This window comes from Saimiri boliviensis, chromosome 8 (assembly GCF_048565385.1).
Source record: "Saimiri boliviensis isolate mSaiBol1 chromosome 8, mSaiBol1.pri, whole genome shotgun sequence".
Classification (NCBI taxonomy): domain Eukaryota; kingdom Metazoa; phylum Chordata; class Mammalia; order Primates; family Cebidae; genus Saimiri; species Saimiri boliviensis.
In genome coordinates this window covers 64,153,393-64,169,434 of record NC_133456.1, presented here as the reverse complement: position 1 = coordinate 64,169,434, position 16,042 = coordinate 64,153,393, and the positions used below count along the sequence as shown (strand labels likewise).

The 16,042-nt window shown below is 37.3% G+C and overlaps 1 pseudogene; it reads right to left on the bottom strand.

Annotated features, from left to right (window-relative positions):
• Positions 1-9,842: 9,842 nt before the first annotated feature.
• LOC101048915 (heat shock protein HSP 90-beta pseudogene) lies at positions 9,843-12,027 on the bottom strand (annotated as a pseudogene).
• Positions 12,028-16,042: the final 4,015 nt, after the last annotated feature.

Below are 16,042 nucleotides of genomic sequence, written 5' to 3'. Positions count from 1 at the left end.
ACTCAAACAAATATCAGCACCTTCCTATTTTCTATTCTAGTCTTCCTCTATTTAAAGGACAAATAATCAAATGTAGAAACGTACATCAATCATCAAATTTTTCATCTTAACTTACCCACCATCATCTGCGTCTCTACAGTGACTCATGGCTGATATTGGTGGGTTGATTGCTCAGTCAATGAACAGATTTTTAAGCAGGATATTTGAACCAGCCTTCAAAATATTTTAAAAAATTAAAATATAACTAATTATGTCAATTATTAGCACATCCAATGGAATTATCTCCTGGGCAATTGACCAGTTGAACAGTTATCAGCCTGAAAAGCTTTAAGTGGTCAAATATTGACTATGTAGCCACAGCCTCAGTTGCAATGTGACTTGAAATTTAAAAAGAGCTGAACCAGATAGTTTGCATAGATGTCTGAGCCATCTGCATGGCTTCCCAAGGTAGGGGATTTAATAGAGGGTGATATTATTCTATTCATTGATGATAGAAACTAATATAGCTTCACAGCTGTTATTTGTGGCACAGGATAAGAGCACAGTGGCTACATCTGAAGTGAACCACATTTCTACGGGTATTTTTCAAAGGAACAGATTGTACCAAAAGCAGACAAAACATCGATGCCTGAATTCTACTGAGTTTTGCTAATAGTAGCACTATTCAGTTGTTTTTAGTTGGAATGGCTGTGTTTGCAATGCTGATGCAACCACTTTGCCATTGGAAAATCTGCCAGAGCAAATTACATTCCTAGCAGTACAAACATCATTTATTTGCTCATTCATTCAACAATAGTTATTGAGGACTCATTCTGTGTGAAGTCTGTGTTAAGTTACTAGAGAAAAGTTGTAAATAAGATTCAGTCCTAAAGGAACTTTCTCACTAGTGGGACATATGAACAAATTAACATTTACAGTTGATTATAATAATTGTTGTGTCTCATGAAAGGTCAAGATGTATTGGAGCTAATTACAGGGTCACTCTGTCTTGGTTAAGGATGGCTTCTCAGAAGAAGTGGTGTCTAAGCTGAGACAAGGAGAATAAGTAGGAGTTAGTTTGATAGGAGTGCAAAAGTTGGGAAGAGTGTGTTTTCTATCCAGAAAGATCACCAGGTGCAATATTCCTGAACTAAGTGGGAGCATGGCATGATCTCAGAGGGTAACAGGGCTCACATGACATAGAGAGTTGTCAAACAGGAAAGGCACTAGGAGGCTTATCTGAAGTTCAGTGAAGGGCTGTCAAAGGTTTGTAGATAGAATATAGGAATGAGTTCCAACATTTAAGGGTAGTAGAGAAATCCATTAGCAAAGCTAAAAAGAAAAAGAAATAAAAGACCCTTCAACTTTTATTTCTAATTAGATATCTGTTTAATATACTAGAATAAAAAATTTTGATGGCTGAGGCTGAGAGCTTCTAGTATGGATATTCCATATTTTTCTAAACTGTTAAGAAAAGATATTATGATTGATTATAGCACCTTTTGAATGCAGTCATGCCCCATATTTCATGGACAGTTCTCTCTTCAGCAAATTCAAAAAGAGCTAAATCACAGCTTCGTGAATAGAATTTCTTCTCAAAATTTAAATTTTAAAATATGTAAGTGTAATGGCAATTCAACAATCCTTCTCTGTTCTCCTGTGGAAATGAACTTTTTTTTTTTTATTTCAGCTAAATATGGAGAGTGAATAATTATAGTAAAACTGGCCTTACTGTGTACATGTGTTTTTTTTTTTCAATAATTGCTTTAATTATGGGATGAACTCCCTGGGAAATAAAAATAAGTTGTATTGCAATAGATTATATTATAACATTTTATGAAGTTTTGAACTTTTGTTAAATTATTTTTGTTAGTTTGTTCATACATAAACGCTCATACCTTCGAATACCAAGGATCTATCACAGCAAGCTCAAGGTACTCAAGAGCCAGGTTTTACCCAGCTTCAGGAATTTTGCAGGACATTGGCCTTATGCTTATTGTTCAAAATGGGGCACTTTAAAAGCTGCATCTGCCTCATCCTATCCCAGAGAAGACCATGTCAAATTTTAAAAGAACCTATCCCTTAATCAAAAATGTCAGACAGGACTACTAGATTTAGAAAAGAAAAAAAATCAAAAAACAGAAAATGAAAGGAATAAAAAGAAAATATGAAATGATCCAATGATCTTTGGGACATGTTTTTCCTAAAAAATTACTTCTTGTTTACTTGACATTTAAATTTAACTGTGAATTCTGTAAATGTTTTTGCATGTGGCAACCCTACAAAAAGGGGATTTAGCAACATTTTCTGGGGAGTAATAACACTTTGTTATCTTTTCTACTATCTTCCCTCATATATGCTACAAAGTTTCCCTGTCCACAAAATATTCTTATCTTTTTCCATCCCTATAGCATCTAATCCTTTCTAGGTCTCTTCTCCCCTACCTCTCCATCCATTCCTGTATCCTACGAATTGCCCTAGCTTCTTCACAAAAGAATGAGATGGAATATATGCTCATTAGGAAGAGGAAGTTGTGCCATTTGAGAAATTGGTGGAGGCCTGGGAGAGGGTAAAACACTCTAAACATTCCCAAATTAATTTGGGTTCATTATATGTATAGGAATTCTATCTCATCACTCACTAAATACTTCATTTCTAAAGTACTGAACACATTTTTTGCCTATACATCAGTGAAATTTAAAAGTAAGTTTTGCCAAAATTAGAAATTAGTTCTATGATTATTGTCAACTAAATTAGATATTTGAACTAAAGTGTTTTCTCATGTGTTTTACACTTTATCACATTGTTTTTATTTTCCTTCACTATCACTATGTTATTCTAAATGTCAGTGTGTAGCTCATTTTCTTAGAAATCAAATCCAAGCCTTGAATTTATAGTTAATCATGTTTCTAATTGTCTAATACATTTCTAATTGTCATATTCACCTGTATGTTAAAATAGGAGAAAAATGTGATTGCTCAATGTCATTCAGAGTTGGGAATTATAGACAAGATTCATTAAAACATTGAAACAAGGAAAAGAGCTATTAAAATGCCATTTTTTGTGTGTTCTTGAGAAGAATCCAAGAATTCTTTTTTCTAAAGTCTTTGAGAACTAAAAAGGGCTTTCACAGCTGATTGTGTTTACATTTCATGGAAAATTTCAGGTTTATTGTTAGAAAATTGTAATGCTGTTAGCAATAATGGCAAAGCCAAATGTTTACAATATAATTACCATTCTCCTAGAATATTTGTGGTTTGGGAGAAAGAAATTTAGACGAAGAACCTCTCAAAAGATTGCTTGTGGCTAGGACCTTTGTCCGAATGCAGAGATAATAGTAGCATTTCATAGTAATCATTATAATTGAAAAGTAACTTAAGGATCTTTGGCTCCTTATAATTACATTGAAGGTGGTTTTTAATTTTGCAGGGAGCATTTTAGAAGAGGTAGTTTAATCAGTATATAAAATATCAAAGGATGGAAGTCACTGTTCTAAGATTGAAAACATTTGCCTTGAAATAGACATTGATTTTTGCATAGATTCTTCCTTCAAATGTTTCCAGTTTTTCTTTCTATCTGCTTCAACCACAAACAAAACCAAGGAAAAGATTCTTCTTACATTCTTGGCTCATCATGATATCATAATCACCCAGCTTCAACCTCTCTTCCTTCCATCATTTATTCTACTGTAAGATTAATGTTCCTAAATGATTACTTTCATTATATGTAATAATGACCTTTCACTTACTCAATTGCTTACTTCTTCAAATGTATACCCTTTATTCCCTGTGCTGATGGAAAGCTTTTTTCAGGAGTGGCCATCAATCAACAACAATCGGTGGTTATAGATGATAGATAGATATCCATCTATAACAAAAGCCACGAGTGATATAAAAGAACTTCGGGCAAGGAGCTACAAGACTAGCACTTACCTTTCTCTGGGTACAAACTTGAGTAACTCACTGCCTTTGAGCCTCAGTTTTCTTATCTGTGGGGCAGAGAAAATAATGGCTAAAGGGTTGAGTGATTGTGAAAAGCAACAATTGGGAAGAGTTCTAGTATATTAATAAATGTTTCAGTCTCTATATTTTATTCAATGAATTGTAAACTCTTTGAAAAATGTTCCATGGCTCTTCATCATTGCCTGGGCCCATCAAGTTGAGATTTCTGATCCTGACATTTTAAATGCCTGAGAATCTGGTACAATCATACCTATGCACTTGTAAATTGTTGTTAGTGTTTATCAAGTACAAATTATATGTTGGGCACGGTGATGAAACCTTTGTATCGATTGAACACCACAGTCATCCATCCTATAAAAAGGAGTATTAGGCCACTGAGGTAGCCACACCTGTAATCCCAACACTTTGGGAAGCCGAGGTGGAAGAATTACTTAAGGCAAGAAATTTAAGACCAGACTGAGCAACACAGAAAGACCTCATGTCTACAAAAACATTAAAGAAAATTAGCCAGGCATGATGGCACATGCCTGTAATCCCAGCTACACAGGAGGCTGAGGAAAGAGGATGAATTGAGCCCAGCAGTTCAAGCCTGCAGTGAGCTGTGATTGTGCCACTGTACTCCCACCTGAGCAACAGAGCAAGACCCTGTCTCTACATTTTTTTTAAAAAAACAAAGTGCTATTAGTACTATTTTTATTCTTTCTTATAGATAAGGAAATGAGCCTTGGAAAAGTTATATAACTTCTCCAAAGTTAAATAGTTGGTGAAGAGGAAAAATCAATATTTGAAACCAAGCAGTTCAATTCTATAATCTGACATTTTAGCCACTGAGCTATACTTACCAAAGAAACTTCTTTTTGGACTTAGATAATTGTTGTCCCTGAAAATATATATATTTGTACCTTTTGTTGCATCTATTTACACCTCAAAGTCTATTCCTTTTTCTTTCTTTCTGCACAGTTCTATTATTATGACTGTGCATTGCCTTTCCCTGCTAAATAGGTATGCCAAATCCTAAACTCTCTCCACCCTCACTGAGCACTTTTATATTGTACTAGCAAGGACCACACTGAATTACATTATCATGTAGTTTCTCTGATGCATTCATATATTTAGAAACTGCCAAACTAGACCTACCTCAGGAATGAGTACCAAGTCTTTTACCTCTTTTGCACATCCTAATTTATGCAGAAAAACTAATGGACAATAGAAGGTGTAAAATGCACCAAAAGAATAATTGTTAATTTATGTAATAATCTTTTGAGATTTGCAGTCTTACAGTGTTCTGGAAGCTGTCTATTTAAGTTCTACCAATGTTTCAGAACCGATTTCCATTTCTGAAATAAGCCCAAATGATGGCAAAGTCTCTTTCTCTTCTAAGCCACTATACTACTGCTGACTGTGCTGCCCAATTTCCTCCAGTGGTGATGTCTTGCAAATCTCTAGTATCATATCACAACAAGGTGATTTCCACTGATGCAGCCAACATACAGAAGATTTCCTTTACTATAGGATTTGTGGTAAAGAGCCTAGAATTCAGGCCCACTATTTCATGTGCCTGGGGAAAACCAGGAGGGATTCCAGTGGCCTACCCACAAGCTGTCCTCCCTACTCTGCTCCTGAGGATAAAGCCCAAGACCAAACAGCCCTCCTTAGCATGGGGACCATGCACAATTTCTGCTTATTCCTAAGTGGCATGTTCCAGCTTCCTACAAGACAGCAGACTTAGTCAAATAACTTGATCACATCCTCCTGTGGGAAACAAGGGTCATCACCCCATCCTCTTGGTAGTGCAAAGCCTAACTTCAACAGCTGCTGGGTGTTTACTGTGTTCCAGGGTGCACATGCTGCTATGTGATTCTGCATGCACTGTGTCCTCCTCTCCCTGGCTGTGAGTATATGTGTCAGTCTCATTAGTCCAGTGTTCGGCCATCCCATATCCCTCTTACAATTGAGATGATTCAAGTAGGATTTTTCATGTGGGCTTTTATAGACACAGCACTTCCTTCCATGCCCATACTCTTTTTAACTCCTGGCAAACACTAAGTTGTTTTCCATTTATTTCTTTTCACATCAAGCCTGTTATGTACACATAAAATGATATAATGTGTAAACATCGGGGATTGGCTTTTTTCACTCAGCCTAATTCTCTGGAAATTCAGCCTGGTTGCTATATGTATCAATACTTCATTCCTAGAATTCCACTGCATATGCCCAACTATTTGTTTACCCATTCTCCACTGAAGGACATCTGGATTGTTTCCAGTTTTTAGCTATTATGAATAAAGCTGCTATGAACATTCACATACAGGAGTTTTAGTAAACATAACTTTTCATTTTCCTAGGATAAATGCCCAAGGCTGCAATTGCTGGGTCATACGGGACTTGAATGTTTAGTTTTTTAAGAGACTGCCAAACTGTTTTCCACAGTGCCTGGACCATTTTATATGCCTATCAGCAATTTATCAGTGATTCAGTTCCTCCTAATCCTCACAAGTCTTTGTTGTTCTCACTATTATTTTAACCGTTCTGATAACTGTGCAATTACATCTCATTGTGGTTTTAATAAATTTCTCTAATGGCCAATGATGGCGAATATCTTTTCATGTGCTACTCAGAATCTGTATATCCTCTTTGGCGCAATGTCTGTGCCTTTTGCCCATGTTCAAACTGGAATCGCGTGTTCTTTTGACATTGGGTTTTGAGAGTTTTTAAGTTTATTCTAAAAACTAGTCATTGGTTGGAGATGTGGTTTGCAGATATTTTCTTCCATTCTGCAGGTCAGGTGATAATTTGAGTCACTTATTTAAATCTCTAGAGTCTGTTATTTGGAATCTTCTGTGATTTCTAGGCTAACAAGGGGTACCTTCAATTAAACAGTCATCCAGCTGGCTTAAATGAAAAACACTACTCATCATATAAATATGCTAAAGTGAAACAAACCCAAGGTTCAAAGTTGAAAATCATGGGCTGGGCATAGTGGCCCATGCCTGTAATCCCAGATACTCCAGTGGCTGAGGCATGAGAATCGCTTGAACACAGGAGGTGGAGGTTGCAGGGAGCCGAGATAGTGTCACTACACTCCAGCCTGGACAACAGAGTGAGATTATCTCAAACAACAACAACAACAACAACAACCCCTCCAAAAAACAACCAGAAAACAAAGCTGAAGATTGTGGTTCTAGTTCTGGCTCAGTCAGTAAGTGTTACAGGATCTCTCTGGTCCTCAGTTTCATTATTTGCAAGGAAGGATCAGGCACATTATCTAAACTACTATCTTATTCTACCATTTTATGATTCTTAGTTTAGAAGTTAAGCTGAATAGAATAAAGCTAATTTTCCTATTATAGTAACAATACTAACATGTAGGTTTTAAAACAACTGAGAATGGAATACCTTTTCTTCTTTATTAGTGAGAATATGCTAAAATATCACAGTGCAACATTACATTTAGATTCCTATTGCCTTTTTTCTTTCCTGGCAGTGCCCAACAAATGCATCTCAGAGTCTGCTCTTTATTGTATGGAACCTTGTAGTTTAGATGATAGACTTGGAGTCTAACAGTATCCTACCACTAAACTGGCATATGTGCTTTTGGAACATTACTTAGCCACTGTAATCCTCAGTTGTCTTTTTTTTTTTTTTAATTTGGTGATAATAAGAGCACTTAGCATAAAATGTTTCTGTGAGAATAAAATGAGATGATTCATGTGAGTGCTCAGTGCTCATTCATTTTCCATTAGCACACAGTAAGTGTTCAATAAAAATTATTAGCAGCTGTTGGGGCTGCTGCTGTTGTTATACTAAGCGATATAGTTTGGCTCTGTGTCCCCCCCCAAATCTTGTCTTGAATTATACTCCCATAATTCCCATGTATTATGAAGGGGACCCGGTGAAAGATAATTTGAATCATGGGAGTGGTTTCCCCCAAACTGTTCTCATGGTAGCGAATAAGAGATGGGAACCATGAGATCTGATGGTTTTATTAGGGATTTCTGCTTTTGTATTTCTCTCATTTTTCTTTTGCTGCCACCATAAAAGAAGTGCCTTTCACCTCCCACCATGATTCTGAGGCCTCTCCAGCCATGTGGAACTGTAGTCCAATTAATTAAACCTCTTTTTCTTCCAAGGCTTGGGTATGTCTTTATCAGCGGCATGAAAACGGACTAACACATTGAGTTACCACAGATACCGAAGGAGCAGCCCCAAAGAAGCAGATGGGGGCTCTCAGGAGAGGGAGTACTTTCTTTTGTTTCCTAAGTTTTTTAAAGCAGAATGGAGTTCTCAGCTGATGAAACCTACATTAACCATTATACAGGTAATTACATTTGCCACTCACTAAAATGGCAAAGGAGAAATATATACAGATCTTTTGCAATTAATGTTCTCACCTCACCTTTTTCAGACCCCAGTGAGCTATTACCCTAAAATCTCTCCCTTCTTTCATTCCAAGATCCCCAAATCTTTCCTCACAGTCTCCTTTACGTCCTCTACTCTCTGGTCTCTGGATAAGAGATTTATTAGGTAGGCCAATTCATCCTTGCTAATTCTGTTCTCATTTTCATTTCCCTATGTCCTGGACTCTGCCCATTCACAAGTGCTCAGGAGCTAAGTGAGCAAGAATAATTCCTTCTTGGAAGCAGTGGTCAATATTTCAAATACTTATAATTTGATATCTTTTCTTCTTATCACTGCCAGATAAAATATTAGCAATAAACAGAGGGACGGCTTCTAAAAACCCTGACACTATGACACAAACAGCTTTCAAATAATCCTCCTTAAAAAAATCTCAGAGGAGCCTTCCCCACCAAATTGTAGCATTCACTACCTGCCTGAATGAGCAGAATCATTGGCAAGAATTGGGATATTGATGCTTTGTTAAGATTCTCATTTATTTCCTACTCAATTTCTTACATTTCCAGGCTGATTACTTTCCATTCCAGAAATGCAGTTATTTCTTCTCTACATGGCTGCTTGTTTCTTTTTACACCTGTACAATAACTGCTTCTTATAGCCAAGGGGTTATATCATTAATTTAAAGACAATAGCACTGCATACTGTGGATTTTTCAAAGCAGCGGTTTTATTTCTCAGAAAGTTAAATTATTTTTTCTTTTAATGTAATTAGTGAGTCAGAATCATATTACGCATATTTTTTTCTTTCCAGAACTATGATGACACAGGTAATTTTATTAAGCTAAGAAGCTCAATTCATGTCACCTGTTCTTTCATAAATAGATCAGTGCAACTGGGAAAATAATTTTATTGAAAATATTAAATTTGGTGCAGGTTGCTTTTAGATATCATTTTTATCTGTCACGTAGGACCTTCTGATCCATTGATTTGCCCTGGAATGGGGATATTTCTGAACCAAAAAATGCATATAGGGTGGCTACTGAACATATCAGTAATGAAGAATGCAAATTAAGCATGCAGTCCTTTCCAGCAAGGAGCTTTCTACCTATTTGGAAATGCAAGAAATACACACAAGTGACGTTGAATTAGAATAACAGGAATCAGTAAAATCTAAGGCAACAATAAAGAAAATCCACTGTGTTTTGTGCAAGCAAGAGCCAACTATTGGGTGGAGACTAACTGTTATTAGAGGGAAAGAGAGATGCTGAAGCCTTATTGAGAATAAGAATTATCCTTTAAAAATTTTCTGTATAAAACTGCATCTCCTTTATTTTGCATACTTTGATTTCAGACCAAAATAAACAAACAAAAAACCCCCCATAATATGCAATATCCAATCCTGTTGTCAAATTAGGGAGGAGATGGGATTAGAGGCCCTTGTTTCCTGCCTTAGACACAAGGACAGGAGAGAAAAAACACAAGACATCAGCAGAGGGAGCCAAGTGAGACAGGATCACTCAAGGCTGCGGTTGGAGCCATGGTGACACTATGCAAACGACACAAGATCTTCAGGTATAAATCCGTAGTCTACCACCTCCATGGGAGACGCATGCTCATTGCCCTCAAGTGGGGAGGGGGGATTGCGTCAAGAACAGCAGCACTGGCTTCCTCTTCTGTCACTTCATCTTCATCAATACCTAAACCTAGCTTGTTCATGGCAGATGCTATTGGGGTAGGTCTGGGAATCCTCAGGAGAAGCCTGAAGAGACCCCCCACACACGCCAGTTTGAAACAGGAGCACCACCAGGTCTTTGACAGCTTCGTTGTCCTTGCCCACCTCAGCCTTCTGCTGCAGTGTCTCCACAATGGATTGGTTAAGGTTGATCTCCAGGTGCTTTTTGGCCGTAATGTAGCCCAAGGTTGAGTTGTCCAAACGTGTCTGGGCCTTTACAGTCTACTTCATATTGGCTGTTCAGTTGTGGGTGTCAGTCACAGTGCAGCAGAATGAAGAAACAGCCTATTGGAGAGTGTCACCTTCTCAGTCTTCTTATTCAAGATTTTTTTCAGGAGCTGGCAGAGGTTCTCAAACTTTGCCTTGCTCTCCTCCATTTTCTTCTTCTCCTCCCTCCTCAGGTAGCTTAAGAACCTACTAGATAACTAAGACCAAGCTTTTCCCACCAAACTCATTGAGCTGCAGCACGCAGTACTTATCAGTGAGCTTGGTCATATGTACTGCCCCAAAGCACTGGTCTCCGCACTTGCTCCACAAAAGCAGAGTTGGCCACCTGCTCTTTGCTCTTGCAAGTGATGTCATAGATGGACTTCCTGTCTCCATGCAAGAGACATGCTCTGACAGAGATATTATCTCATCTCCAGACTGGGAGGTATGATAGAGTAGCAGCTCAGATAGGCATCACAAGTTAATGGAGTCCTCAGGGATCCCAACCTTCAGATTTTGAGAGACTTCCTCATGGAATTTCTTATAACATTCCTTGTCTTCTGCCAGCTCAGAGAAGAGCTCAAGGTACTTCTCAACAGTGTTTTGTGTATACTTTCAGGATTCTGCTCTTCTGGAACATTTCTTGGGAAATGTTCAGGGGCAGATCTTCAAAGTCAACCATACCATACATAAAGCTGAGATCCTTTGGGATCAGCTCATCATAGTACATGCCAGACATAGATGTTTTTCTTTTCTCTCTTGTTCTCAAAGGGATCAAAGAGAGCCTGATGAGGGATAAATAGCAGTGCCCTGAATTCCAACTGACCCTCTACGGAGAAGTGCTTGACTGGTAAATGATCTTCCTGGTCATTGGTGTGGCTCTCATAGAATTTCCATGCTCTTCCTGGGTGATATCATCAGGCCTCCTGATCCAAATGGGCTTGGTCTTGTTTAGTTCTTCCAGATGAATGTATTTTTGTTGTTGTTGTTAATCTTCTTGGTTTTCTTTTTCTTATGCTCACTGCTGTTATCCTCCTCATCTGAACCCACATCTTCAGTCTTGGGCTTTTTCTCAGCATCTTTATCATGCTATTCTTTCTCATCTTTCTTTTCCTCTGCCTTATCATCACTGACTTCCTTCACTCATTCCTTCTCCAAATAAAGGGTGATGGGATAGCCTATGAATGATGAATGCTTCTTTGACCTGCCTTTCTTCCAAACACTCTATCTGGTCTTCTTTAAAGTGGAGGGTCACTCTGGGGCCCCTGGCAATGGGCTCATCATGGTCAGCACGTACAGTTAAGAAACTCCTATCATAAGATTCCCAGTCATAGTGTCATCATCACTGTGCTTTATGATTACAACCACTTTTTCTGCTGCCAGGTAGGCAGCATAAAAGCCAACACCAAACTGCCCAGGCCTGGAGATGTCTGCAGCAGCCTGAGAAAACTCCATAAACACTTTAACACCAGACTTGGCAATAGTTCCCAAATTATTTATGAAATCGGCCTTGTTACGCCAATGTCTGTGTCCACCAAAGTAGGATGTGTTTCTGAGGGTTGAGGATGATGTCAATTTTCAGCTCTTTACCGCTGACTAACTTGGAAGGTCCTGTCAGGTTCTCAAAGCAAATCTTGTCCAAGTCATCAGAAGCAGTAGAGATCAACTCCCAAATGAAAATCTCTTTGTTGTAATAGCAAGTATTGATGATGAGAGACATGAGTTGGGCAGTTTCTGCCTGAAAGACCAACGTCTCCATCTCCTCCTCTATATGGTGCACCTCTTCAGGCATCTTGAAAGTTAAAGACTTACCATGCTAGTGAACAAGGTGGGCTGGGACTGTCCAACATGCACATGGCTCCAAAGCTGCATGGGAGTGACTCAGGAAAAAGAGTTGCCTTTTAATGAATGGGTTATTACCTGCCAGGCAGTGATTTGTTTCAATTTAGAAAAAAACAATGGTATGGTTATTTTTAGATCTACTTTTCACGTGAGGTCAGTGCTAAGACTTTTTACGTAAATGTTAGTGAGTGATCCAGGTGAAATTTAAACACAGACATACTTGACTGCAAAGCCTGGGTTCTGTTTGCAACCTATACTTTATAAAAAAACATGCTAGGCAATGAGTAGGAGGATTTGATCTGATTATTGAAAAAAATAGTAAAAGATAAAGTGAGAAAGAAGCACAGAGTTACGGAGGGAGGAAGAAGAAATGAGAACATTTTAGGCTATAAAAATAGCGTGAGAGTGGGGCAAAAAAATATATATAGAAAGTGTTTGACAAACAGTGGGTATTATGGATTTGCCTGGATCAAATGTAGGGTATGCTTACGAATGTGCTCAATAGCATAGGCCCTGGATTTGGACAGTTTGGTTTAAATTCAAGCTCATCCATTTAAACCTGACCTCTTCTAGGCAGATTGCAACATCACATAGAATAGTTGTGATGATTTAAAGAGCGAGTGCAATTTAGGTGCTAGTAATACAGATGTTTTTGGTATGTGAAAATTCATCAAGCTGTACAATTATGTGCACTGTTCGGTATGAATATGTCAGTAAAAAGATTTTCTTTTGTACAAGGAGCCAATGCATGTGAAGCATTCACTGAATGTGAATTTATTATTCTCAGTATATTCAGGACAGTGAGATACTAGAATAAGATCTTAGCAGAATGTTGGCACATTGACCCCGAGGGGGGTCAAAGAAGAATTGGAAAGATGGGGATATATTCACAGTGTTGTTTAGGAAGCTATCTTTGTCTCAGTGTATAAAATGAATTGGAATGGTAGAAGGGTATAGAACAATGAGACCAATGAAAAGATTGCGCTGTCACACAGAAGTCTAGTAATGTGGTCCTGAGGCAAGTGATGGTAAAAAACAGAGAGATTCCACAAAGGAAAAATCAATAGGATTGGACAGTGGGACGAAATAGGGAAAGAAACTAAAGATTCAAAAATAACTCTCTAGTCTTTACAGTAAGAATGATTGGAAGAAACACCTGAGTGGGAAAGCAATGGCAAGGAGGTTAATTTTGGATAAATCCAGTTATAAATGTCAACGTCTGGTTGATAGCTGGATGTGTCAATCATCAATAGAGGACACTCCCCACAAACTAGTGTGTCATTTATAAGACCCAGTTAGTAACTACATAAAGTGTGAATAATTTATTGTGATTATTACACAAAGGAAAAATCCAGAAATCTGGTAGTATACAGAGAAAAATTGTAGATATGATTATGTGTGTATTCATAGTTTTTCTCTTTGGTCCTATAATTAAACCATGTTTATCTCTGTCTCTAAGCAAATAATTCAGAAAAAAGTATCTTAACCTATAGAAAGCTATAAAATCCCCAAGTTTAGTGAAATTTTAGTTACAAGGAGTTAGACTTCTGTAACCATAGATTGTCACATGATGGAGAAGTGCAAGCATCTTTTCTGAAGACCCCATATATTCTCTCCTTTAAAGAATGTTTATGATCTCTTGAAATTACTTTTAAGAGATTTAGAAAGAGAGCATTAATTATTTTCTGTTTACAACTGTGTTGTTGAGGACATTCTTATATATTTACTAAAAATCAGACCCAGTCATAATATATTGAGAACTTATATCCACCACTCAACAAATACTGGATGAAACCCCACCCAATATTAGATTAATGTCATTTCTGTTTCTCTTGTATTAAAATAATAAAAAGTAAGAAAAACATTCAACTTTTGAATCCAGGGAAAGTGTGCGTGTGTGTATGTGTATGTGTGTGCGTGTGTGTGTGTGTGTGTGGTGGGTTTGTGTGTTTATATACACACATGATTGCATGCATGTATAAATTGAAAGGGATGGAAGGGAAATTAGAAAATAATTTTAGTCTAGTGGTCCAAGGGAAATTGATTTTATAATTAAATATTTAGAAAAATTCAATACTGTGGTAATGTAACATGTTGAGGCAAGATATCTTAAAAATATCTCCCTAAAAAATAGCTATCTTTAAAAGTTCTGTCACTCAAGGCTTTTAAATTTTTCTGAAGTCACACATTAATATTTACATGCTAGGGTATGCAGAAAATGGCAATAAGACAGAAGATATGTGTCTACTAGCCATACCTAAAAAATAACAGCGTTCTTTCAGCAGACACAATTTGGGGTACCCAAGAGAATGCGGAGACAAGGTTAAGTCATTAATAAATCTGCCTCTGAAGTTAAGAGCTAGAATAATGTTATTGCCCTGCAAACCTCCTCCCCTCTCCATCTGCCCCAGACAAAATGTCAGTTATTCACTGGTGAATACATCAATGAAATTTCCAGATTATCTCCTAGGTGCATAAAACTGCTAATATTATAAATAGAAAGAATTCTAAGATATAATCCCGGTTCTCAAATAGCCTAGTTAGGTACATGGGTAAGCACTTAAAAAGGAAAGCTAATAATATAAGTAATTGTATATAATTTAGTGTACAAAAAGCATATAATATAAAATAGTTTGGAAATTAAGAGAGAAGGTAGCCAATCCTAGTCATTCACTGTCTGCTAAGTACTAGGCAACGTGAATATTTGAATCAGGATGATTTTTCCTCACTGCTATACCCTCAGCACCTACAAGAGTGCCTGGGATGAATAGAGACTGAATAAATATTTGTTGACTAAATGAGGGAATAATTCTCTCATTCAAGATGCAGAAAATGCCTAAAGAGTGGATATTTCTATTTTGTAGATGTTAAAACTGAGAACATGAAACATAAGTAGCACGTCTTGATTCACATAGTGGCACAAGATAAGATTTAAACCCAGGTCCACCTGTCATCAAAAATCTGACTCTTGCCACGGAAAAGTGACAGAACTCAATGGAAATGAACCAGTTCAGTGTTGATTTGAACAAAAATATGTAGTCTAGGAAAATTGGTCAGAATTCCATAGAAGAGTGATTATTTTTTAAGTGAATATTGTAACTGATAGCATAAAGCTTTAAAATTGTTGAAACTTAGGTACATCTGATCTAAGGCAGTGGATTATCAGCATATCAATATTTAATTTCCAAACAACACATGCATTGTTTTTAAGGGAATGTTAGTATTTTCTTACAGTAAAAATAAGCAGACGGAAAGAATGACCTTCAGCTTTCTAGCGGATTTTACATCCAACAGTAGAAAGTGCTGCATGTAAGATTCACACTTGACTAGACCGGTGACAACTGCAGCCCCGTCCTCACGACCTGCAAGAAATGCTGATACAAAACAAGGGGAAAGTCATGGCATAAAATTGTAAATGAAAGTTTGGTTTTGAAAGTGTACTTTGTATAAGGTGCAGAGTTTCACAGTTTGATTGAAATCAGTTTTTCTTTCCAGCAATATTGACAGACTGTTAGTAAATATTCTAGTGTGAATTAGAGTATAGTAGATTTAGCAATAAAAAAAAACAAAATTGACTAGATAAGCTAAAAACAAAATCATAAAACTAAATGTAACATCTGGTATGTAAAAAAACACACTACAATGCCTAAGAACAACAATGAGAATGGGTTGTCTTTTTTGTTTATTTATATCAAAAGATATTAATCGAGAGTACATATTCAGCACAACACAGGGCATGCAGTATCATTACAATGCATGCAGTAAAGGAGAGGTATCCTCAGACATTATCCACCTATTTTCTTTTTTTTTTTTCTTTTTTTTTTTTTTTTTTTTTTTTTGAGACGGAGTTTTCGCTCTTGTTACCCAGGCTGGAGTGCAATGGCGCGATCTCGGCTCACCGCAGCCTCCGCCTCCTGGGTTCAGGCAATTCTCCTGCCTCAGCCTCCTGAGTAGCTGGGATTACA